At 40.0% G+C, this 24,436-nt stretch overlaps 1 protein-coding gene across 13 annotated transcripts in view; it reads right to left on the minus strand.

Moving 5' to 3' along the window:
* FANCC (FA complementation group C) overlaps positions 1 to 24,436 on the minus strand; it is a 325,195-nt gene that overhangs the window by 167,696 nt on the left and 133,063 nt on the right. For 5 of the 13 annotated variants that reach the window (XM_073021388.1, XM_073021389.1, XM_073021377.1 and 2 more), the window contains exons 2-3: positions 4,510 to 4,598; positions 1,099 to 4,097 (exon numbers count right to left, since the gene is read on the minus strand). The exons of 4 other annotated variants lie outside the window; for them this stretch is intronic. The gene's annotated coding sequence lies outside the window, so the exon portion shown is untranslated. The remainder of the gene's footprint in view (positions 1 to 1,098; positions 4,098 to 4,509; positions 4,599 to 24,436) is intronic. 4 more of the 13 variants (XM_037998720.2, XM_073021381.1, XM_073021382.1 and 1 more) reach the window with 2 other exon arrangements.

Raw genomic sequence — 24,436 nt, forward strand, 5'->3', positions numbered from 1 at the left:
AGGCAACTTCAATCCAGGTGCAGAGTATGTACATATACTCTTCAGATGACTTTGCAAAGAATTAAGGAAATTGAATCTAGCAGATAACTCTGGGGATTTACTAAGCTCAATTCTCCCACCCAAGTCCCCAGCAATGTGGGGAGAGGAGCTATTCTCTGGACTCGGCTTCAAAGTAAAAGCATCCCTTCACCACAGCGCTTGCCTTCGGGGCTGCTAAGACAGAACTCCTCGTTCTCCATCAGAGCACCAAAGAGCCATCACTCGGACTGAAAAACCACCAGCCTTCCCCCATGCATTCTGTTACAACGATCACCTCCTTTCCTTGCATTTCTTGTTCTCACTTCACTTACCTGAGAGTCAGACTGTTGGGTTTTGGTTAGACCAGTTAGAAAGTGAGCTGAGGAACACATGAGTTATTAAAATATTAGGAAGTCTTGCCTTGTGACTTGGCTCTAAGTTATTTCTGCCTCTCTCTCCCCTTGATTCCACAGGTAATTTATTACTACCTAAAAAAAACAAGGAACCCATACATTTATCAGGAGTCTATGACAAGAGCTCTGAAAACCACTGCAAATTAAAAGATGACAGTGTTCCCCGCTCTCAAGCAACTTATGGCTAATGAGGAAACTGCGGCCCATAAAGATAACCCTTCACACCCTATAGGAAGGGCCAGGAGAGAGGCAAACACAGGGGGCTGCAGGGAGCATGAGGAAGGGGCACCAGCCCGGCACAGAGGTGTCAGAGGCCCCACAGAGAAACGACGCTGCTAAGCAAGTCAGGAAGCATGAGCAGGAGTGAGCTAAAGACATCAAAATCAAATGCAGGGTGCTTGCTGCAACGAACAGCAAGAGTTAAGTTGCCATTTGACCCATGGTTCTCAAACGTAAAAACTGTTGAGAGCTCCCAGTATTATCTAAAGTCATTTTTCTTGTTAAATATTAACAAACGTAAAACAGTAAAGCCTTTATGCTTATAACTCTTAAACAATCACAAAACAAAAAATGTACAAATTAAATACCAACAAATCTACAAAATGAGTAAAATGTAAATTGACAAAATTAACTCAGCATGATCAATGGTGCAGTCATTGAAACTCACTTTGGACTAACCACGTGGGCTTGGTACTGACAGGCAGGTTCTGGTGACCGGCAGGTTCTGTTGATTGGCAGGTTCTGGTGACAGGCAGGTTCTGGTGACCGGCAGGTTCTGGTGACTGGCAGGTTCTGTTGACTGGCAGGTTCTGGTGACTGACAGGTTCTGTTGATTGGCAGGTTCTGGTGACCGGCAGGTTCTGATGACTGGCAGGTTCTGTTGATTGGCAGGTTCTGTTGACCGGCAGGTTCTGTTGACCGGCAGGTTCTGTTGATTGGCAGGTTCTGATGACTGGCAGGTTCTGATGACTGGCAGGTTCTGTTGATTGGCAGGTTCTGGTGACCGGCAGGTTCTGATGACTGGCAGGTTCTGTTGACTGGCAGGTTCTGGTGACTGGCAGGTTCTGGTGACAGGCAGGTTCTGGTGACCGGCAGGTTCTGTTGATTGGCAGGTTCTGGTGACCGGCAGGTTCTGGTGACTGGCCAGTACGAACACATGCTGGGAGACACCGCACTTCACCCATCACCTTCCTCTTCAGAACCGCTGCGCTTCTCCGACTCAGTCAATCACCTTGTCTACATGTTCACCTCTGCTCTTTTATAACCACTCCCTATATTCAAAGTAGCGCTCCTCGGCACCAACACAAACACAACGCCAGGCACTGACATTTTAAGACATTACTTAGTTAGAATTGCAGGCATTTAGGTGTGTGGAAACATGAATTTTTTTTTAATTACCATCAAAATGAAAAATAGAAGGTGAAAACTTTGTAGAGAACCACAGCATCCTAATAAATCCCACCTGCCTAATCCCACTCATCTTTTGGGGCCTGCAAGCCTCAGATGGAGTTTAAATAACCGTATGCTATGGGTCACTGAGCTCACATAGGAAGCGTTCTTGTGGTTAGCTTTCGGTACTACGTAAAACCAAGTATCTTCTTTCCTTTAAACTCTTTGCCCACGTGACTTCCAGTTAAGATGGCACGGTAAATTCACTCTTTGATGGATTCTCTTTACTCCAAACATACAGCAATGAGAGGGGAAACATAAAAAGAAAAAAGAAGGAAAAAGGAAAAGGATGCAGGCAAGCACACACACAAAATAAACAAACATTCCTATGAAATCGATACAGGACAGAAACACAAAGAGGCAAGGCCCTGAGGACAAAACCTTGAGCAGCCAGCCCCTCCTATGCTAGGATCCAAAAACAGGCCATGAAACTGTAGGTTTGGGTCTCAGAAGGGCTGGGGGCTAAACAGAGGCACAAAGGACAGAGTGAGAAACTAGTACCTCTGCTGGAAGGTGGGATGAAGGTGCTGACTGGAGGCCCCTCCATCCCTGAAGGAAGGCTCGCAGCGTCCTCGCCTCCCACGGAGTGGCGGTCTCGGGAGGACGGAGGACACCTGCCAGGCAGGACCAGGCGTTCCGTGAAGCAGCCCGTGAATGCCCAGGTAACTAAGCCCCCCTGTGAACGCTGGCTCTGCACCCAGGCTCCAGGGAAGCCAGACAGAGACAAGTGGAATGAGGCTACACAGGGGAGAGTGCGCGGAGAGGGAGAAAGAGGTGAAAAATGACTGAAGGAGTGAAAAGTTTTTAAAACTTCGTTCAAAACATGTCATTTAACCAAAGTTCTAAAGTACATGAAGAAATAAATGCAACTAACAATATCAGACATTAGATCACAAATTCACTTCAGATGAAGTTAATCAGTCCAACAAATAGGTATATTTAGATGCTAAAAAATCCTAACAAAGTATACTTAAGATACTAAAATAATCCCAACAAAATATATCTAAGGTGATTTTAAAATCACCTTAAAAGTATATTTGGGGTGCTTTTAAAAAAAGCTAATTAAAAAATAAGAAAGTGTAAATTGAAAAGGCAGAATTAAAAGATGGCTAAAAAAGAATCAACTGCAAAGTATGTAAATGAGGACTACAGTCATTAAAACCTAAAAACTCAGCGCAGAATATACTAAGACAGTGGACTGGAGAGGAAGCACTCTGTCTTGAGGAAACACTGCACATCCCTGGATCTGCAGCACTAGAGCTCGGGAGCCCAGCTGCCGGCCCCACAGCCCGGCCTCGCTCAGGCCTGGCCGGTGGCCTTTTGATCCCACAGGTGACTGAATGGGTCAGATCCGCACATCCAGGCTGTGAGTCCCACTAGCATTTTGCCTCTCCCCTACCAGTTGGTGGATATAGGTGAAGCGACTTTCGTCTTATACAACCCCTGCAGAAACTTGCTGAAAAAGCAGACCCTGAAATGCTTCTGGCAACAGAGTTGTCCTCCTTGCAACAGATAACCACTCTGGATTTAAATTTATCTTCTTTGCCCACCACACTTCTCCAGCATCACCAAATGTGGAGCTGACTGGATTCCTTATTCACCATCATGGTATCACAACCAACTTCCGACCAAGGAGTAAAGCAATGGGCTCCTGCCACAAGGGTCTGTTGTCACTAAGTTACTACTAACTGCTGCGTGAACGCGATGGCTTTCACCTGGATTCCTTCATCACTTCCAAATTTCTCTACTACATATTTATTTCATTCTACTGCATCTTCTCTGAAGCTTAAACAGGAAACAAACATTAACATAAAGGAAAACATAAATAAGAACGATACCCTGCGTTATGTGGAAAGGAACTTTGATTTGAGGAATCACAGATGAATAACAATTAAAAAATCTTGGAAAACTGGTAACAATACACATCAAAATTGTTTGGATAAAGTCACATTTTTTTTCTTTAAAAGGTTAGAAAACCTCTCACTTAGGTTCCCCTGGAAAGCAGAGCTCAGACAGGCTAGAGAAGGTAAAGACCCTAATTCACCCCCTCATTTCCAAAGACAGAAAGCCTCTCACCAGACCAGCCATGCGATGCCCTCCAGGTGATGTGCCTGGCAGCTGTGCAAGGGGACCGACAGGACACCGGCCCTGGAACCAGCCGCTGTGCTCTCAGAACCTCTCCAAAGCCGATGCTATGCTATGGCACAAGAGCACCACCTACAGAATTCCAAGGGACAACTTAGTCCACTTATTGAAAAATATGACTGTGGAGGGATGAACTCCACATCATTTCAATCTAGTTGGCTGTGTCTCTTTCTCCTTTAAAACCAGAACCCTTGCCAAGACTCCTGAAAAAGCTGCAATATGCCTTCTTATCCTCCCATTTTCACTTTAATTACCACAGTAAAATGAATCTCTCTCTTCCTATCAAGTTTTGGCTATCTTAATGAATACTGCTATTTCTAGATCCCTCTTCCCCTACCTGTTTTCCAAAGGGCAGAGAAAACCTCTAGGGGAGTAGCAGTCCTAAAGAGTCTGGGAGGGATGTATGTCAAGTCAATCATTCGGTCAAATTTTAAACCCTATGAAGCACAGTGCTGAGACGGGGGAACTGTTTTTACAAACTCACTGAAAGATGATTACAGCAGTCCCTTTCTCCTTGCGGAGCTTAAGATGAGCACACAGGTTCCAAACCAGCACAGCTGGGGATCAGATGATCTGTTAATAAAACAGAATACAGAAGAAAATACGTAGGTGTAAGGAAAGACAATTTACAGGATAAGTAACACTGGGGACAGCTGATTGCTTCTGCTGTGCTGTGTACTAAATATATAGAATATAACTGAAGGCAAAGAGCGGGGTCTTTCTGGAGCCCTTCATGCCTTACACGAAGCCCCTAGGTACTGCCAAGTACAGTTCAGGTGACACAGACTCACTTGAACAATTCACATGCATTCCAGCCTGGTTATCATGTAGCTTTGCTATGTCTTATTGGTCTGAGAGGGACACTCTGGGAACCATTATCTGTCACCCTCTCCCATGCCTTAGTCATGATTAAAAAGCTTCAGCTTTTGTTTCTGCCAGTGTCTGCACCAGTACTAGTCCTGTCATCCAGTACCGGTCAGGGACCCGTCGCAGCAAGCGCACTGCAGGCCAACACGGGGGAGCCTGGACAAAGCGCACACCTGGACACTCGGCAAGCACTCCAGAGATCAGCCACCGGAGAACTTTGAGAGTGCACACTGATTACTTTGGAAATTATAAAAACTTCAAAACAGCAAATGTGTCTATACTGTTTCAATTATTTCACAGAAAAAAAAAAAGATACTTCAGAAAAATTCCAATCATGATTCCCTAGTGCATAAACTGCTGAGCTAAGTGTGCAGTTCGTACTCTGCCAATGCCGCACAGCAAGGCAAGGAGCAGCTGGCAGAGGATAAATCCAACTGAGCACGAAAACCTCCAGAAAGGGACCTGCTGAAAAAGAATGAAGTGATACACGGACAAATTCTAAGATGAAGGGCAACCTAGGTATTTAACATAGGTAAAGGAGAAAAAACCCAACCTGGGGATTCAGAGGCCCACAGGATTTTTTAAAAACATAATATTGAGATTTAGTTGACTAACATAAAATGCCACAATGTTAGAATACACTAACAGGGGTCTAGCAAAAATTTCATAATCCTGCTCGATTTGGACCAATTGTGGATCTCACTAGAACATTAGGTGTAGTGGAGAGGAGCAGTTACCTCTCCAGCATCCGTTCTCCACCCTTCCCCTTCTTAATGAGACTGGAAACTTGCCAGTCAGCATGTTTGAGTGGGATAAGAATGGGCTCTGATTAGGTTAAAGCAGGGCTCATCAACCAGAGGGGACCCTTGACAATGTTTGAAGACATTTTCGGTTGTCACAGCTGGGAGGAGGATGTCACTGGCACCCAGTGGGCGGAGGCCAGGAACACCACTGAACACTTACCATGCACAGGACAGTCCCCCACAACAAAGAATTAGCAGCCCAAATGTCACCACCTCATTCCCACACCAGCACATGGGACCTGTGGATATTACTTTACATGGCAGAGGAATGACTATTACCGTGTACAACAACTACTACTACAAAGCGGTCACGTTCAGGATCCTGAGAGAAGGAGCGTGTCCTGGAATATCAGGCTAGGGTAGGCCACATGCATCCTTATGAGAGAGGCAGCAGGAGTTGGAGACAGACACAGAGGAGGCAGCAACGTGAAGACAGAAGCAAAGATTGGAGGGATGCAACCACAAGCCCAGGAATGCCATGCTGGCCGCCAGAAGTGAGAGGAAGCAAGTGTCCCTAGAAGGAATGTGGCCCTGTCAGGTTTCACACTTCTGGCCTCCAGAATTGCAACAAGATATAATTCTGTTCTCTTGTAGTAGTTTGCTACAGCAGCTTCTGGAAACTAATATAGCATCCTGCAAGGAGGTGTATGAATTGCAAATTACAAAAAGGGAAGCAAATTTACATCTTGCTTTTTTTTTTTTTTTTGACCTAAAGATCCCCTTCTACCGACATACTAAAGGTTTCCACATTAGGAGTTTCTTCTACTGTCAAAATCCCCAAGGAAAAGTATTATTAAGCACTTTGACTGCTGAATGCACACCTTAAAATTTCATCACCAGACTCATCAACCACCTTCCAAAGAATGGCTCCTTCCCTCTTCCATCAATCCCCCCCCCTTTTTTTTTTTGAGATGGGGTCTCGCTCTGTCCCCCAGGCTGCAGTGCAGTGCAGTGGCACGATCCTGGTTTGCTGCAAGCTCAACCTCTGGGTTCATGCCATTCTCCTGCCTCAGTTTCCCAAGTAGCTGGGACTACAGGCCCCCGCCACCACACCTGGCTAAAATTTTTTGTATTTTTAGTAGAGACAGGGTTTCACTGTGTTAGCCAGGATGGTCTCGATCTCCTGACCTCGTGATCCGCCCGCCTTGGCCTCCCAAAGTGCTGGGATTACAGGCATGAGCCACCGCACCCGGCCCCACCTCCTCCTTTTTATTGAGGCAACAAAGCAACATTTTAACCCATTTTATGTACCAACTACATTTATTTAATTTTGGATTATTTACTAATAAAAAGTTTTCATTGCTCAATGATGTATTTTTCTATTTGTAGAAAGTATTTGGACATCTTAGGTTGGGATGGAACACATCATAACTTTTACCACTGAAGTTAACAGAAGTTAGCCAGCTGCAGTGGCTCACACCTAGAATCCCAGCACTCTGGGAGGCCAAACGGGTCTGCTCGGTTCAAGGGCTTCTCTGTAGTCTCGTGGCCTCTGCTGCCTCTTGAGGCCAGGAACTCGAGACCAGCCTGGCCAACACAGTGAAACCCTGTCACTACTAAAAATAGAAAAAATGAGTTGGGCGTGGTGTCGCATGCCTGTAATCCCAGCTACTCGGGAGGCTGCAGCGAGAACTGCTTGAACCCAAGACGTGGAGGTTGCAGTGAGCTGGGAGATCACGCCACTGACCTCCAGCCTGGGTAACAGAGTAAGACTGTCTCAAAAAACAAAAACAAAAACAAAATTAACAGAAGTCATTTTTCATTTTCTAGCTTTTCACTTACTGGCAGGATTCTTAGAATTAACATCATTAAGTGAGGGATAGGCATATTTATTTCATCTATAGCAAATGCCTGGGAAGTAGCTTGGTTTCTTTACCCTCTTTATTCACAGCTTGCTTTGCAGGAGTTATCAGCTAGAAATCGGTGATCAGCATAACCCTTCACTGCCCAGCAAAGGTGTGGGGGTAGAGGTACAGAGAGATGAAGAACCTTACAGAGACCATCCATCCGGTTAAAACCCCAACAAGAACAGAACCCGCATCCCCTGGCACCTAGACTAATATTCTACCCGAGGTTATATGAAGGAATTAAGGACAAATGTGATCAATAAAGCAGCAGAAACAGCAGAATGTTTTTCTTTTTTGAGAAAAGATGAAATGATGCAGGCCTTCTTTAGCCGAGACAAGGGAAGGGTGGCGAATGAGTCACTAAATGCCGGCCGGTGAGGAAGACACTGACTGACTGAAGGGTACCCCAACATGGAGTTATTTTGCACTGATTATCAGACCTTGGTTTTCTATCTTTTTGTGTCTCACAACTCAAAGAGTCTTTGAGACTTGAATTACATAAGACTCTCTTGCACTAGATTGTGCTTGGCACTGTATTTCAGCTCTAGAACAGAAACCCAACTCAACTAGCACAAGTCAAATGGGGGAAGAGGTGTTATGAAAAGGCTATGACCAAAGATCTCATGACCACCACCCAAGGAAAGAAAAGGTTCAGCTGGTCCAAATAGGAAGTGGAACTAGAAGCTCCTGCCACTACATCTCAGGGTGTTCACACGTCTGCTCGGTTCAAGGGCTTCTCTGTAGACTAGCTGCCTCTGCTGCCTCCGCTGCCTCTGCTGTCTGAAGCTTTTTTAGTTCCCCCAGCTTGCACATCTTTTATGCTGTAGTTCAGAACATGCTACAATTCTATATGAAATTTCAGCCCAAGAACTAACCATTATCTAATCAGCTCAGTAGCTCAAGGTCCCCATTCTCAGGGAAGAGGATGTGATTGGCTCAATCCAGCCAATAGAGCCTTTAGATTGTTTCCTATGGGTTCAGGTGCTCATCCCACAAAGATTGGTGGTTGATGAGTACTACTGTCTGGGCAGACACTTCAAAACAGGGTGTAGCAAAGAGGAAATGATTGGCATATGCATAGAGGAACTCAAGAGTGATATGGCTGTTTCAGTTAAGGCTACCCAGAAAGACTGTATCACTGTAGAATTTGTGATCTTTGGACAAAGTGGTCATAATTTGCAAACAGAGAGTAGGAACCATTTTAACTTTTTATTTTTTATTATACTTTAAGTTCTGCGATACATGTGCAGAACGTGCAGATCTGTTACATAGGTATACACATGCCATAGTTTGCTGCACCAATCAACCCGTCATCTACATTAGGTGTTTCTTCTAATGGTATCCCACCTGCTGACAGACCCCAGTGTGTGATGTTCCCCTCCCTGTGTCCATGTGTTCTCATTGTTCAACCCCCATTTATGAGTGAGAACATGTAGTGTTTGGTTTTCTGTTCCTGTATTAGTTTGCTGAGAATGATGGTTTCCAGCTTTATCCATGTCCCTGCAAAGGACATGAACTCACCCTTTTTTATGGCTGCATAGTATTCCATGGTGTATATGTGCCACATTTGCTTTATCCAGTCTATCACTGATGGGCATTTGGGTTGGTTCCAAGTCTTTGCTATTGTGAATAGTGCTGCAATAAACATACGTGTGCATGTGTCTTTATAGCAGAACGATTTATAATCCTTTGGGTATATACCCAGTAATGAGATTGCTGGGTCAAATGGTATTTCTGGTTCCAGATCCTTGAGGAATCTCTACACTGTCTTCCACAATGGTTGAACTAATTTACACTCCCACCAACAGTGTAAAAGCAAGGAACCATTTTTAAATTTCCTTCTAGCTCCAGTGTCTATAGCAAAATCTTACTACTTTTGGCTTGTACTGTCAGAAATTTATCATTTGTCCAGAAGTGTCTCCAATTAGCAGACCATCAAGGAAATCTCAAAAAATGAAATGGACTGATACATAGTATGGGCACTGACTTGCCATTATTTGGTGAAGGGAAAGGAGGAAAGAGATAAGGCGAGGATATATGCAGTCCCTACCTAAGTAGGAATTCTCTGAACTATACATGATACAAGTCCAGCAAAGGACTGGAATTAGAACTAGTTCCTCAAGTAATTTTTAAACATAAAAACAGGCCAGGTGTGGTGGCTCATGCTTGTAATCCCAGCACTTTGGGATTGCAAAGGCTGAGGCAGGAGGACTGCTTAAACCCAGGAGTTTGAGACCAGCCTAGGCAATATACCAAGACCCTGTCTCTACAAAATAAATAAATAAATAAATAAATAAACAAACGAAAAATAAATTAGCGAGGCATGGCTGTGTGTACCTGTACTCTCAGACACTCAGGAGGCTGTGGCAGGAGGATCACCTGAGCCTAGAAGGTAGATGTCGCAGTGAGCTATGATTGTGCCACCGCATTCCTGCCTGGATAACAGAGCAAGACCCTATCTCAAAAAAGTAAAATAAAATAAAATAAAAACAGAAATGCCGCTGGGGCAGGGAAGAGGGGAGAGGGAAGAGTGAATAGGCAGAACACAGAGGATTTTTAGGACGATAAAACTATTCTGTATGATAGTATAATCGTGGATACCTGTATATCTGTCCAAATCCATAGAATGTACAACACCAAGAGTAAACTCTAATGTTAACTACGGACTTTAGGTGATGATGATGTATCAATGCATGTTCATCAATTTGAGCAAATGCACCACTGTGGTGGGGGATGTTGTGCATGTGAGGGCGTGAGGTAGACAGGAAATCTCTGTACTTGCCGCTCCATTTTGCTGTGAGCCTAAAACTGCTCTAAAAAACAGTCTATTAAAATCAACAACAACTACAAGCCATGGTGGCAGGAACAGGAGGAAGTGTAGCCAAACAAAACCCAAACCCAGCTAGGTGGTGCATGCCTGTAATCCCCGCCGCTCAGGAAGCTAAGGCGGGAGGATGGCTTGAGCCCAGGAGTTCAAATCTAGCCTGGGCAACTTCGCAAGACCTCAGTCTCTAAAAAGAAAAAAAAAAACAACAACAGAATGCAAACCTACTTTATACACTCTCGGCATAAGGACCATAAATAGGAGGAGCAGAGAGAAGGCAAGAGTGGGTCTCAGTTACACCTGGCAGGAGCCACAGCACTCACACCCTGTCTGATGACATTAATCAGTTCCCTGAATTAGTTTCACTAAAATCAGACAGCCAGATGCTTGGTTTCTCCAGACAGTGAGCAAAGTTCCTATCCCCTGTACTATGAGGTATCATCTGCTTCCCAGTCCAGTGTCTGAACTCTCCAACCACCAGGAAACCAAATACAAAACCTCTTCTGGGGTCTCCCCCAACTCAACCACCAGGATGACACGAATTTTCAATGTCAACTAACAATTTCAGATGGGAGACCGCCTCTTATTAAATATGTTTTCATCCTGACTTAGACTGCAGGATATCCTAACAGTACCTCTGGTTTCCTGCGTTAATTCAATGAGTCAACTTTTCTCTAACCCCTTCCTCTAAATAACAGATAATCCTTTTCTGGTCACAGGGTGCTTGGTCTCTCTCTGTCCCTTGCCCACCACATCTTCAAGACCACTTATTTAGGGGCAGGGCAATCTCTAGTAATAGCCTGATTATTTCTTTTTTTTTTTTTTTTTTTTGAGACGGAGTCTTATTCTGTATCCCGGGCTGGACTGCAGTGGCCGGATCTCAGCTCACTGCAAGCTCCGCCTCCCGGGTTTACGCCATTCTCCTGCCTCAGCCTCCCGAGTAGCTGGGACTACAGGCGCCCGCCACGATTATTTCTATGTATAGCAGCCGAAGCCTTCATAAAGTGATACTACTCATTCCCTGTCATACCCCAAGAACTATATTTGGTCTGGCAATCCTCAGGTTTTACCACATTGATTTGAGTCGGATCTCAACAACAACAACAACAACAATACCAACAAAAACCAAAGAAAGTGTATGAGTCCTTTTGCCTACTAACTGTGGTTAAAGATCTGAAACATTTTCCACGGACTTAAAAAGCATAATTATCGGTTCATCAACCGGTACAAAGTTACAGTTAGACAGGAGGAAAAAGTTACTGTATTCTATTGTACAGTAGGGTGACTATAGTTAACCTTCTTCCCATTTGCCCAGAGAACACTTGCCCACAGTGCATGCGGCTGCAGTGTCTACTATGAGATAGCTTTGTTCGCTTTTACTACTATTTTTGCAAGCTCTAGTGCATTGAATTTGGAAATAAAAAACACCATTTTATTTATAACATTCTGTTTTTAGTATTGGTATTTCCATTCACAAAATACAGTAATTCTCAATCGCTGAAAATATCAAATCCTAGAAAACGCAGCGTTCCTATGCATGATGGTAACATTGTTCTTCTACAGTTATTGGCCAAAGATCCATTTCAATTCAATTTTTCTGAAATAGACGATTCTGATGATTCAGACGATTCTAACGTTAGTTCTGTTTAGAAATAACTCAGTTTTTATATTGTGTTTTCACATTGAAAATCAGTCAGATTTGCTTCAGCCTCAAAGAGCATGTTTATGTAAAATTAAGCGAGCGCTGGGTGGTGAGATGCACCTTTGTTCCTAAATTGGAAAAGGGTTAAACATAATGTATGCATATTTCAAAATAACTAGAAGTGAGGATTTTGAAAGTTCTCACCACAAAGAAACAGTATTTCAAATGATGGATATGCTAATCATCCCAATTTGATCAGTACATAATGTACACATGTACTGAAACATCACATTGCACCCTATAAATATGCACAATTATTACATGCCAATTAAAAATAAAATAATTTTTAAAAAGAAACACATAAACTTTCCAAATTTGCAGAAAGATACCAGGAACATCAACAAACTCCAAATAAGATAAATGCAGTAAGATTCACAAACAAAAACACTGTAGTAAAAATGCTGAAAGTCAAGGACAAGGAGAAAGTCTTAAAAGCAGAAACAGAAAAATAGCCCATTACTTACAAGGGAACCCCAATAAGATTAACAGATGACTTCTCAGCAGAAACAAAAATCCCAGAAAAACATGGGAAAACATATTCAAAGTGCTCAAAAGAAAAAGTAGTCAGCCAAGAATCCCATATGCCCCAAAACTACCTTTCAAAAATGAAGGTGAAATAAAGACTTTCCCAGATAAACAAAAACTGAATTTGTTGCTAGAAAACTCACTTTGCAAAAAACAGTAAATTAATACCAGAAGGTAATTTGAATCCACACAATAGAAGAACACTGGTAAGATAATTATGTAATTATAAATGCACATTTTTTTCTCTTATTCTCATAACTCACATAAAAATGAATTGCATAAAATATGTACACACTGTACTGCTACGCCTATAACATATAGAAAGCTATAAGATATGTAAATATATTTGCAAAACACAGTGCAAATGAGTTAAACGGACAAGTATTGGGCTAAGGAAATAACTATACATGTTAAAGTGATACATAAAACATTGTTGAATTCATAACAGTAAGAGAGGTAATATGTATAACAATAATGCCACAAAAAAGGAAGAGAAGGGAATAAAGCTATGCAGACGATCCATAACTTATGATGGTTGGACTTACAATTTTTTGACTTTACAGTGATGTGAAAGTGATACACAGTCAGTAGAAGCCATACTTCAAATTTTGAATTTTGCTCTTTTCCCAGGCTATTGATATGTGATACCATAACTACTGATAAAACAACTAGAAAAAAGATCAAGAAAATAGAATACTTGTCAACACTATAACCAAGTGACCTAACAGACATTTACAGAACTCTCCACCCAACAACAGAACATACATTCTTCTCAAGTATGCTTTTCTCACAATGCTGGGCAGTGACAGCAAGCCACAGCCCCAGTCAGCCCAGCAATCACAAGGGTAAACAAGCAACACTCCACAGTGTACTGTGTTGCTAAGCAATGATGTTCAGTACATTAGGTGTATTAAGTGCATTTTTGACTTACAATATTTTCAACTTATGATGATATAACTCCATCATAAGTAGAGAATAATATGTGCAGGACAGAAGTCGAAAATCATATGTATAGGAGTAACATTTCTATATATCATGGTAACTAAGCTAGTATAAGTCAGAAGCTTATTCTATGGCAAACTCTAGAGCAATCACTAAAAAAATACTCAAAAAGAAGAGTGAAAACATCATTAAAGAAATTGAAATGCTACATTATAAAATATTCACTTACAGGCATGAGTCACTACCTGTAATCCCAGCACTTTGAGAGGCCAAGACAAAAGGATCACTCGAGCCCAAGAGTTTGAGACCAGCCTGAGCAACAAAAAGTCTCTACAAAAAATCAAGAACTTGGCTGGGCATGCTGGCTTATACCTGCAATCCCAGCATTCTGGGAGATGGAGGCAGGCAGATCACTTGAGGCCACGACTTAGAGACTAGTCTGGCCAACATGGTGAAACTCCCCCATCTCTACTAAAAACACAAAAATTAGATGGGCATGGTGGTGCATGCTTATAGTCCCAGCCACTCAGAAGGTTGAAGCATGAGAATAGCTTGAGCCTGGGAGACAGAGGTTGTAGTGAGCCAAGATCACACCACTGCATTCCAGCCTGGGTGACAGACCAAGACTCTGTCTCAAGAAAAAAAAAAAAATCAAAAATCGAAAAATTAGCCAGGTGTGGTGGCTCATGCCTGTGATCCCAGCTTCATGGGCAGCAAAGGAAGGAGAATCACTTGAGCCCAGGAGGTCAAGGATGGCAGTGAGCCATGTCCAAGCCACTGCACTCCAGCCTGGGCAAGAAAGTGAGACCCTGTCTCAAAACAAAAAACAACAAACAAAAACAAAAAAACAGACAATATTTACTTAAAACAAAAGAGAGTAATAAAAGGAAAAACAGAGTTACAAACAAAAAGGACAAGAGATACACAGAAAACATAAAGTAAAAGTTTAGACATAAAGCCAACCATGTCAATAATATCATGGATGTGAGTGGAATAAACAATCCCACCAGGCTGGGCTCGGTGGCTCACACCTGTAATCCCAGCACTCTGGGAGGCCAAGGTAGGTGGATTACCTGAGGTCAAGAGTTCAAGACCAGCCTGGCTAACATAGTGCAATGCTGTCTTTACTAAAAATACAAAAATTAGCTGGCTGTGGTGGCGAGCGCCTGTAATCCCAGCTACTCGGGTGGCTGAGGCAGGAGAATCGCTTAAACCTGGGGGGTGGAGGTTGCAGTGAGTGGAGATTGCGCCATTGCACTCCAACCTGAGTGACAGATCAAGAGTCTGTCTCCAACAAAAAAAAAGAAATCCCATCAAAAGACAAAGACTGTCAGACTTCAAGAAAACATGATCTAACTATATGCTGTCTACAGAAGACACACTTTAGAGTAAAAAATACAAACAGATTAGAAGTAAAAGGATAGAAAAGATATGTCATGCAAACATACAAACAAGAAACTTATTGTGGCTATACTGATATCAGAAAAAAATAAATTTTAAAACAAAACGTTATTAGAGATGGAGAGGGACATTTTGTTAATGATAAAAGGGTCAATCCATCAGGAAGATATAACCATTATAAACATACACAACTAAGGACCAAAATTCATGAAGCAAAAATTGACAGAAACAAAGGGAGAAACAGATAATTGAATATTAATAGCTGGAGACTTCAAACTGTCATTTTCAGTGATAGATAAAACAACTAGAAAGAAGATCAACAAGAAAACAGAACACTTGAATAACACTATAAACCAACTAGATCTAACATACATCTGTAGAACTCTCCACCCAACAGAATATACATTTTTCTCAAGCCACATGGAATATTCTCCTAAACAGATCACAGGCTAGGCCATAAAATGAATCTTCATGTATTTAAAAGAACATTAGTAATATAACACATGTGCTCTGATCACAAAGAAAGAAATTAAAAATAAATGCAGGAAGTTTCAAAGGAAATTCACAAATGTGGAAACTAAACAAGGCACTACTACATAACCAGTGGGGTCAAAGGAGGAAAAACATGCTTTGGGACAAAGATAAGCTGCCAGTAACTGATCCTAAAGAGATGATTACAGAAAAGCTGCCTGACAGAAATTCAGAATACCTGTTTTAAGGAAATTTGGCTAACTTCAATGAAGTAGAGAAAAACAATTCAGAAATTCATCAGAGAAATTTAACAGAGAGATTGAAATAATTTTTAAAAATCAGACAGAAATCCGGGAGCTAAAAACTACAATGAACAAAATAGAAAATCCAATAGAAAGCATCAACAGCAGAATCGTTCAATTAGGGGAATATCAGTGAACTCAAAGACAGGTTAATTGAAAATTCATCATTAAAGGTGAAAAAGGAAAAAGGAATGAAGTTACAGGATTTATGGGTAACATCTAAAGAGCAAACATGTGGGTCACTGGTGTTCAAGGGGGAACTTTGAAAAAGAGAAAGCAGTAGAAAGCTTATTAAAGAAATAACAACAGAAAGTATTTCAAACCTGGAGAAAGCTATAGCTATCCAGATACAGGAAGATCGAGGGTATCCAATCAGATTTAATCCAAATAACACTACCCCACAACATATTAGAATCAAAATGTCAAAGATCAAACACAAAGAGAGGATCCTGAAAGCAGCAAGAGAAAAGCAGCAAATAATGTATAAGGGAGTACTAAGACGCCTAACAAGAGACCTCTAAGCAGAAACACGGTAGGCTAGGAGAGACTGGGATAGTATCTTCAAAGTCCTAAAGAAAAAAAAAATTAAAACTATCAACCAGGAATACTATACCTACCAAAGCTGTACTTCAGAAATGAAGAAAAGAATAAAGACTTCTGGACAAACAAAGAGCTGATGGAATTCATCAGCACCAGACCTGTCTTACAAGAAATGCTAAAGGGAGTTATTCAAGATGAAAGAAAAGGACAGTAATGAGTAACACAAAAACATCTGAAAGTACATAACTCACTGGTAAAAGCAAGTACACAGTCAAATTCTGAAGACTGTAATAATGTAATGGTGGTATGTAAGTCACTTTTTTTTTTAACGAAGGTTGAGACAACACAACTAAAAATAGTAGTTACAATAATTTGTTAAGGGACATGCAACATAAAAAGATATAAATTGTGACACCAAAAACTCAAAATGGGGGAGTGGAGTTAAAGAGTATTTTATTTTCAATCAAAGTTAAGTTGCTATGAGTGTAAAATAACCTTTTATAACTATAAGGCATACTTTTATAAGCCCTATGGTAACCACAAAGCAAAAGCCTGTAACAGATACACTAAAAATAAAAAGCAAGGAATCAAAATATACTACTAGAGAAAATCACTTAACCTCAAAGGAAGAAAGAAAGAAAAACAGAATCTACAAAACTAGAAAAAAATTAATGACAATAGTAAATCCTTACCTATCAATAATTACTCTGAATGTAAATGGATTAAATTCTCCAATTAAAAGACAGAGAGTAGCTAAATGGATTTAAAAAAAAAAGAAAAAGAAAACAAGACCCAATGATATGCTGCCTACAGAAGACCTGCCTCGTCTACAAGGATCCACACAGACTGAAAGTAAATGAACGGAACAAGATACTTCGCACAAATGGAAACCAAAACAGAACAGGAGTGGCTAGACTTACGCCACATAAAATAGACTTTAAGTCAGAATCTGTAAATAGAGACAATGAAGGTCATTATATTAATATATGATAATGGGGTCAGTCAATTCAGCAAAAGGATGTTATGTATTTCGGTGCTCTGATGTTGGGTAAATGTATATGCACCCAATGTCAGAGCACCTAAATACATAAAGCCAATATTAACAGATCTCAAGAAACAGACAGATTGTAACACAATACTAGTAGAGGAGTTTAACACCCCATTTTCAGCAACGGGCAGATCATTTAGACAGAAAATCAACAAAGAAACGTCAGATATGAACTGCACCGGAGAACAAATGGACCTAACAAACATTTACAGAACATTCCATCCCACAGGTACAGAACACACACTCTTCTCAACTGCACATCAATCATTTTCCAGGATAAATCGTATGTTAAGCCACAAAATAAGTCTTTTAAATTTAAGAATACCAAAATCTTATCAAGTATCTTTTCTGACCACAATGGTGTAAAACTAGAAATCAATAAAAGGGGAAACTTTGAAAACTTTACAAATGTGTAGACATTAAACAACATGCTCCTAAACCATCAATGAGTTAATGAATAAATTTCAAGAAAAATTTAAAAATTTCCTGAGACAAATGAACATGGAAACATAACATACCAAATCCTATGGGACAGAGCAAAAACAATTCTAAGAGGAAAGTTTACAGCAATAAATGTCAACTCTCAAAAATAACCCCAAAGCCCAAACTGTGAGAATGATTTATTAAATACAAATACCCTGAGAAAGGATATCCCTTTTCTTAAACACTAATTAATATTTTATGAGAAACTTGTTTGTTATTGTTTTGCTTTAAACAGAGGGGTCTTCCTCTGTCACCCACACTGGTGTGCAGTGGCACGATCATAGCTCACTACAGCCTCCAACTCGTGGGCTCAAGGGATCCTCCCGCCTCAGCCTCCCCAGGGGCTGGGACTATAGGTGCAGCCACCACACCCCGCTGGACTTGCTGATAGTGAGTAAAGTTGTTAGGCACCATACCATATCTGGCAATGACAAAAGGTGAATGAGACAGGTGCCAGTGACAGGCAAAATGAGAAGATGCCAAAGACAAATTCTGCCTAGAGTCAGCCTGAGTTACTCCAAAACGTTTAGCCTGCCATTTCTGCAACATTCGGCTTTTCAAGACGGTGCGAAGGACCAACAAGGCACAGTCTTTGCTATTTATTACAGAACGCTGACCAAATTACTATGACTCTGGCTGTAACCCTGATGCTGAACCCACCCTTCAAAGTTTTGTTTCAAACACTTCCTTTCTCAAAGACCACTTTCTTTATGAAAATACAGGCTTACCCTAAATGTGTACAAATATAAAAGGGTATACTTTACTCACTATGTTCCAATTATAATATTACATGCAAGCAAATAACTTACTTTACAAAAAATAAAAATTTAATAAATGGTAGCAGCTTAATTATTTCAAGCTGCCAGTAGGCATAAAGTCAAATATTTTCCAAAAACACAAACAGCCACTTATGACTCACCTGTGCCTCTTTCTTTTCATCTAATAAACGTCAGCATAACAGAGTGATTAAGAAGGCTGACTTGGAGGCAGACTGCCGAAGTTTGAAGCCCTCCTCTGTAACATACTAGCTATGTGACCTTGGGAAGTTATTGTGCCAGTCTATGCCTCCGTTTCTGTATCTGTAAAATGGGGAAAACCTGGTGGGGCTGCTGTGAATAATAAAATATATTAATTACACAGAAAGCACTTAGAATTGTGCCTGGTGCATTTTAACACCCATTCAATGTCAGTTATTCTCATTAGTTATTGTATTTCTAAGTAGAAACTAAGGTCTTTCTCCAAGAGTCCTCTACTAGCTAGAAATAATCTCTCTTGGCAAGCCTAAACACCTGTCAGCAAAACTGTTCACAAAAGCAACAGAGTCAACAGTGAGAAAAAAGCATTAATGTCCTGAACAGGCTGTGCATCACACAGTCTGAAAGCCCCAAATTGTTTACTTTATTATCCCACAAATATTAGAGTCAGACGTTTCAAGATTTTGCTAAGCCAGTTCACACTGCATTCGCCATATGTTAATATGAGATGGATAAGACAGCTTGGTCGGCTGTCAAGTCACGAGTTCTATAAACACTAGTACACAACAAAATGACTGTAAAAGTCGTGTGGTTCCTATTGGTCATATTAAATTATACTTGAAGACTTTTGCTTTTCTAGCTGCAAATAACTGGAAAAGAGTGTACTTGAGAGCAAGACTCAAATTTAAATAAACTGTAAATTTCTCAACATCTTGGAAACTTCAGTTCAGCTTCTTTTTATGTGCAAGACTAAACCCAGTACAGTTTATAATTTGAAATCCAAACATATCACTAGCATACTGGGCTCTAATCTCAGTTCTGATCCACACAACACTATTAACAGTATGGCCCAAAATATTCCATTTGTCTCTAAATGAAAAGCACAATGATATGTACCAGTCTTACAAGACAAACAAAAGATTAAATGAGATAAATATTAACAACAAACAGCAGTTGTAGCTATTAATAAATAACACAGGAAAGTATCAATTACTTGAGCTCTGAGACTCCTCTCTCTCTCTCACACACACACACACGCACGTGCACACGCACACATGCACAGAGACACACACACAGAAAAAATAAATCTGAGCCAAGGAATAAGGGAGAAAGCATAAAAGGAAAGTAATTTAATGGTTCTTCTAAATACTATAAAAAAAAGATTTTGGTATCTAGAAGAACATGAAAATAAATAAAATGGTATGTTGTCAAAGAGAAGGATTGTGTGAAAAATCACAGACATGTAATAAATAATATAAAGGAACTGAGAAAGAAATAATTTATTTCTCAGTCAGAACCAAAAATGAAGTCCCCGTGTAATTAGGAGCTCTAGGGAGAATGTGACTATGATGGAATAAATCTCGCCCAACCAGACTAGGCTGAGATAATACTATAAATTATTATAATACTATTAACAAGCTAATATCCAAAACAACAAACTGAAAATAGAATGCCATAAATTATATAGAGTTTTACACTTAACATTAGTACAACTTACGTACTTTTTGTATATCGCAATAAAAAAAGCAAAAATAACAATGCCAAAAACAGACGTGAGTAAACAATATACATATCAAGACACAAGGATTTCTTTTGTTCAACAAGTATCTACTAAATGCTGACTAAATGAAAAATAACACAAGTCAAAAAGCAGAGTGAAACCGCTTTTACCTATAAAATCAACGATTAAAAAACATTTTACAGATTGCTTGAGCCCAGGGAGTTGAGGCAGCAGTGAGCTATGATCATACACTGCACTCCAGCCTGGGCAACAGGGCAAGACCCTGCCTCAAAAAAAAAAAAAAAAAAAAAAAAAAAAAAAAAAAAAAAACCAGTACTGGCAAGAATACAGTTAAACAGCCACTCATATGCAGATTTCTGGAAATGTAATTGGTCCAAGTTTTCTGAAAGATAATCAGAGCAGTATATCAAAAAACTTTGAATGTGTTTATACCCTTTCACTCATCAATCCACTTCTAGGAATTTAGTGTATGGAAATAACCAGAGATGTACATGATTGAATGATATAAAAGGATGTTCACTGCATTTTACATTAGTAAAAAACTGCTAACAATCTAAATCTGTAACAACAAGCAATTAATTATACAGTTTGTAATACAGCCATATGAAGGAACTTAAGCCATTAGTCTAATTTCAGAAAAAAAATATTTAATGGTACGGAAAACTGCTTGTGTTAGACTTAAATCTAAGACCATAAAATGCTATACACAATATGATAGCAATTTTCTTATAAACACACAAACGTATACATATACAACCAAAAACCGGAAAGCAAACACTACAATGTTAACAACAGGTTTCTTTGTGTAATGCCGGATTATTTCATTGTACTTTTCATTAATTTATAAATTTCCTATAATAATCATGTATTATTTTTGTAACCAGTGCAGTGATCTTTGTGGTTAAACACAAAATGCCTTTTCCATCTAAGCCAACTAGGAAATTCCATTCCCTTGTCAGTGACTGTATCCTAGACCAATACATGGAGATGTCTGGTGTAGGGGCTTCCAGGAAAGATTTCCTTGCTCCTTACAGGGAAAACAAGAGAAGTACTGTTTTCTTTGGAATACTGTCACGTCCAGTATGATGTATTTATCCTTCATTTACCTGAACACACCTACTATGCAGCAGGCACGGTGGCTAATGAAAAGACGTAATTTTTCATCTTTGAGAAACTATATCGTATAGTAGACTGGAAAATACACAACTGGGTGAGGTAGCAGGTATGCAAATAAAAATTCCAACAATAATGTGAAATTGATCTAATGGCAGCACACACACAGCATGGGGGCACAGAGATTTCACAAACCAGAAGAGTCTTGAGGGATGACTACCGTTCAAGCAAAGAAAAGGGGAGCATCGTCAGAGCCAGGGTCCGTGCCACAACACTTTCCTGGCACGTGCAAAGGCTCAGAGTTTAGCCAGGCATGGTGGTGGGCATCTGCAGTATTTTTCACAATTTAATTTTTAACAGGTAATATGAACATATCTTAATAAATCATCTTTAACACTAAGTAATTTGCTCCTGAATCCTGTATCTCATTTATATATAAATACATCAACTATACTAAGTTTATTAAAGGAAGCAAATAGCTTCCTCCTTAAGGGAATTTCTCAATCTACCAAAATAATAATTATTATTTTATAGCAGCTATCACTTACATGGTGCTTATACTATGCCAAGGACAATTATAAGCATTGTAAACCTATCTTAGTCCCCACAATCCCACTATACGGGTGTGGAAACTAAGGACAAGTGAGGTCAGTATCTTGCCCAAGGCCAGCATGTGCTCATCCACATCACAAAGCACTGACACATGTCACCATAGCAAATGAAGTGTGAATATGAAAAGTCAGTTTTTTGTTGTTTTTATCTATATCAAGAGCAAAATCTTTCAGCAACCTCGACCTAAACTGAAGGAAGAGTTATGATTTTTTCTGAGCATGTGCATTCCTCATTTATGTTCGCACTGGTTAATTCCTCCCTCAAGTCTCTCTAAACAGCCCTCTCCAACATCATCCGTATCAGCAGTCTCCTTCTAAGATCCTCAGTGGATCCTTCCAGCTGTCAGGGGCAATGTCTCTGCCTGCTGTTTCTATTTACACATCCAAAGTTTACCCACTCAAACTTCTGTGGGGAAACCACAGACAATGTCTGCCTCTGCCAAAGGATAAAGGGAGAAAAAATGCTTTCCACAGAGTTAAAAGAATTCCATTTGTCAAATCAATCTGATGATGCTGGATGAACTGAACATTTCCATCTGACTACCTTACCACCCACTATTTAATATGAAATTACATAATTTCCCAAATGGAAATCATTCCAATTGCTCTTCAAGGATTTAAACTAGAAAATTCTCTTTTTCGTCCACAACAAAAAGGCAGGCATGTTCATACAGGAGCTGCACAGAGTAATATTTCTGCAATTTTTTTTCCTGAACAAAAATATATTTCTGTTCTGTTACATAAAAATTCAAGATACATATCCAAGATAAGAAATTAGGTATGGACTTTTTTACCACTGCCATATGGTAGTAAAATCAGTTTTTCTAGCTGACAAGGCACCCCGGTTCTCCCAAACTGAATTCATAATTTGTCTCAAGAGCTCTGAAATTTTATTTATCCACAACACAGACTCATGATCCCAGTTTTTAATAATCTCTGTACAGAACAAGTATTTCTGACATTAAAATAAAATGTTATAATATTAATAGTAATACATTGAACAATTATTTATTTTATCTAAAAACATTCTTGCTTTCCTTAAACATAGGCTGTTTCAGTAATAATAATTTGTAAAGCAGGATTTTATTTACAATTTCATTATCCAAGTTGATCATGTCTGTTCTATATAACATGATGCCTTTACCAACACCATATATAGGAGAAAATTAAACTTGGTATGGCTAGTATAATAACTCTTTGTTACAGCAGATCTTAAGAGTTACAGATGTCAAGGGATTTTCTTTATCTGCCCAGCTACTTGAAAACCACTAGGCTATTCTTTGAGGAGGCTTTGACTGTGACTTAACCTTAGCATGCACTGATGCAAATTCTATTGACAAGCTGTACTTTAATACAAGTGTTCATGGTTTTGTGTTTTACATGGATTTACATGGATTTATTTTTATTTGTTCTTATAGGCCAACTGAGTCTCAGCACTTGGCTTATGCATTCGGCATGTTTCACTCCGGCCCCTGATACCTTGGTTACCAACCTCTTGCCAGGGCATGACATAGGAAATTTCCTATGCTCTTCCATCTTGATTAGTTTGTTGATATCTGAATCCAGTGCTTCTATTTGATCAGACATAGGGCATTTTTTTTTTTTTTTTTTTAATTTCCAATGACTCTTCTCTTTGTTAACTGTTTCCTGTTTCCTTCAAGAGTCTCATTTCAGGCCATGCTTGGTAGCACAAGCGTGCAACCTCAGTACCTAGGGAGGCTGAGGTGGGAGGATCACGTTAGCCCACGAGTTCTGAGACCAGCCCAGGTAACATAGTGAGACCCCATCTTCACAAAAAACGAACAACAATTAGCCAGGTGTGGTGACACATACCAGTAGTCCTAGCTGCTTGGGAGGCTGAGGAGGCAGGGTTGCTTAAGCCCACGAGCTTGAGGCTGCAATCAGCTATGGATCATGCCACTGCACTCCAGTCTAGCCAAAAGAGCAAGACCCTGTCTCTAGAAATAATGATAATAATAAGAAGAGTATCATTTCAATCTGCTACTTTTATATTTTATTACTCTGTTTTCTACAGTTTTTCAGAGTTGCTACATAAGGTTCAGACTTAAAAATATTTTTCTGAACTTTTGAAATACCTGTTTAGGTAAATAATGCTCAGAAGCACATATAATTCTAATAAATAGCATTATCTATCTGTCTCCTGCCAGTGACAATATATATAAATTAACAGGTATGGTTTTTACACAATCACTGAGTATTCGCACATCCAGTGGCTGGAGTAAGAACTCAAAAACCACACAACTGAACCTTGAAGAAGTGCACGTGAGTATAATATATAAAAACCATACCACAAAAACATAGTCATCTTTCACACTTGTATTTCACAGGGGAATAACAATTTCATGTGTCATCATCTACAGTTAAGGGTTATGACTGAGCTAAAATTCTAAATGATTCTTCTTCACAAAATTAACA

The sequence above is a fragment of the Chlorocebus sabaeus genome, chromosome 12 (genome assembly GCF_047675955.1).
Source record: "Chlorocebus sabaeus isolate Y175 chromosome 12, mChlSab1.0.hap1, whole genome shotgun sequence".
NCBI classification, from domain to species: domain Eukaryota; kingdom Metazoa; phylum Chordata; class Mammalia; order Primates; family Cercopithecidae; genus Chlorocebus; species Chlorocebus sabaeus.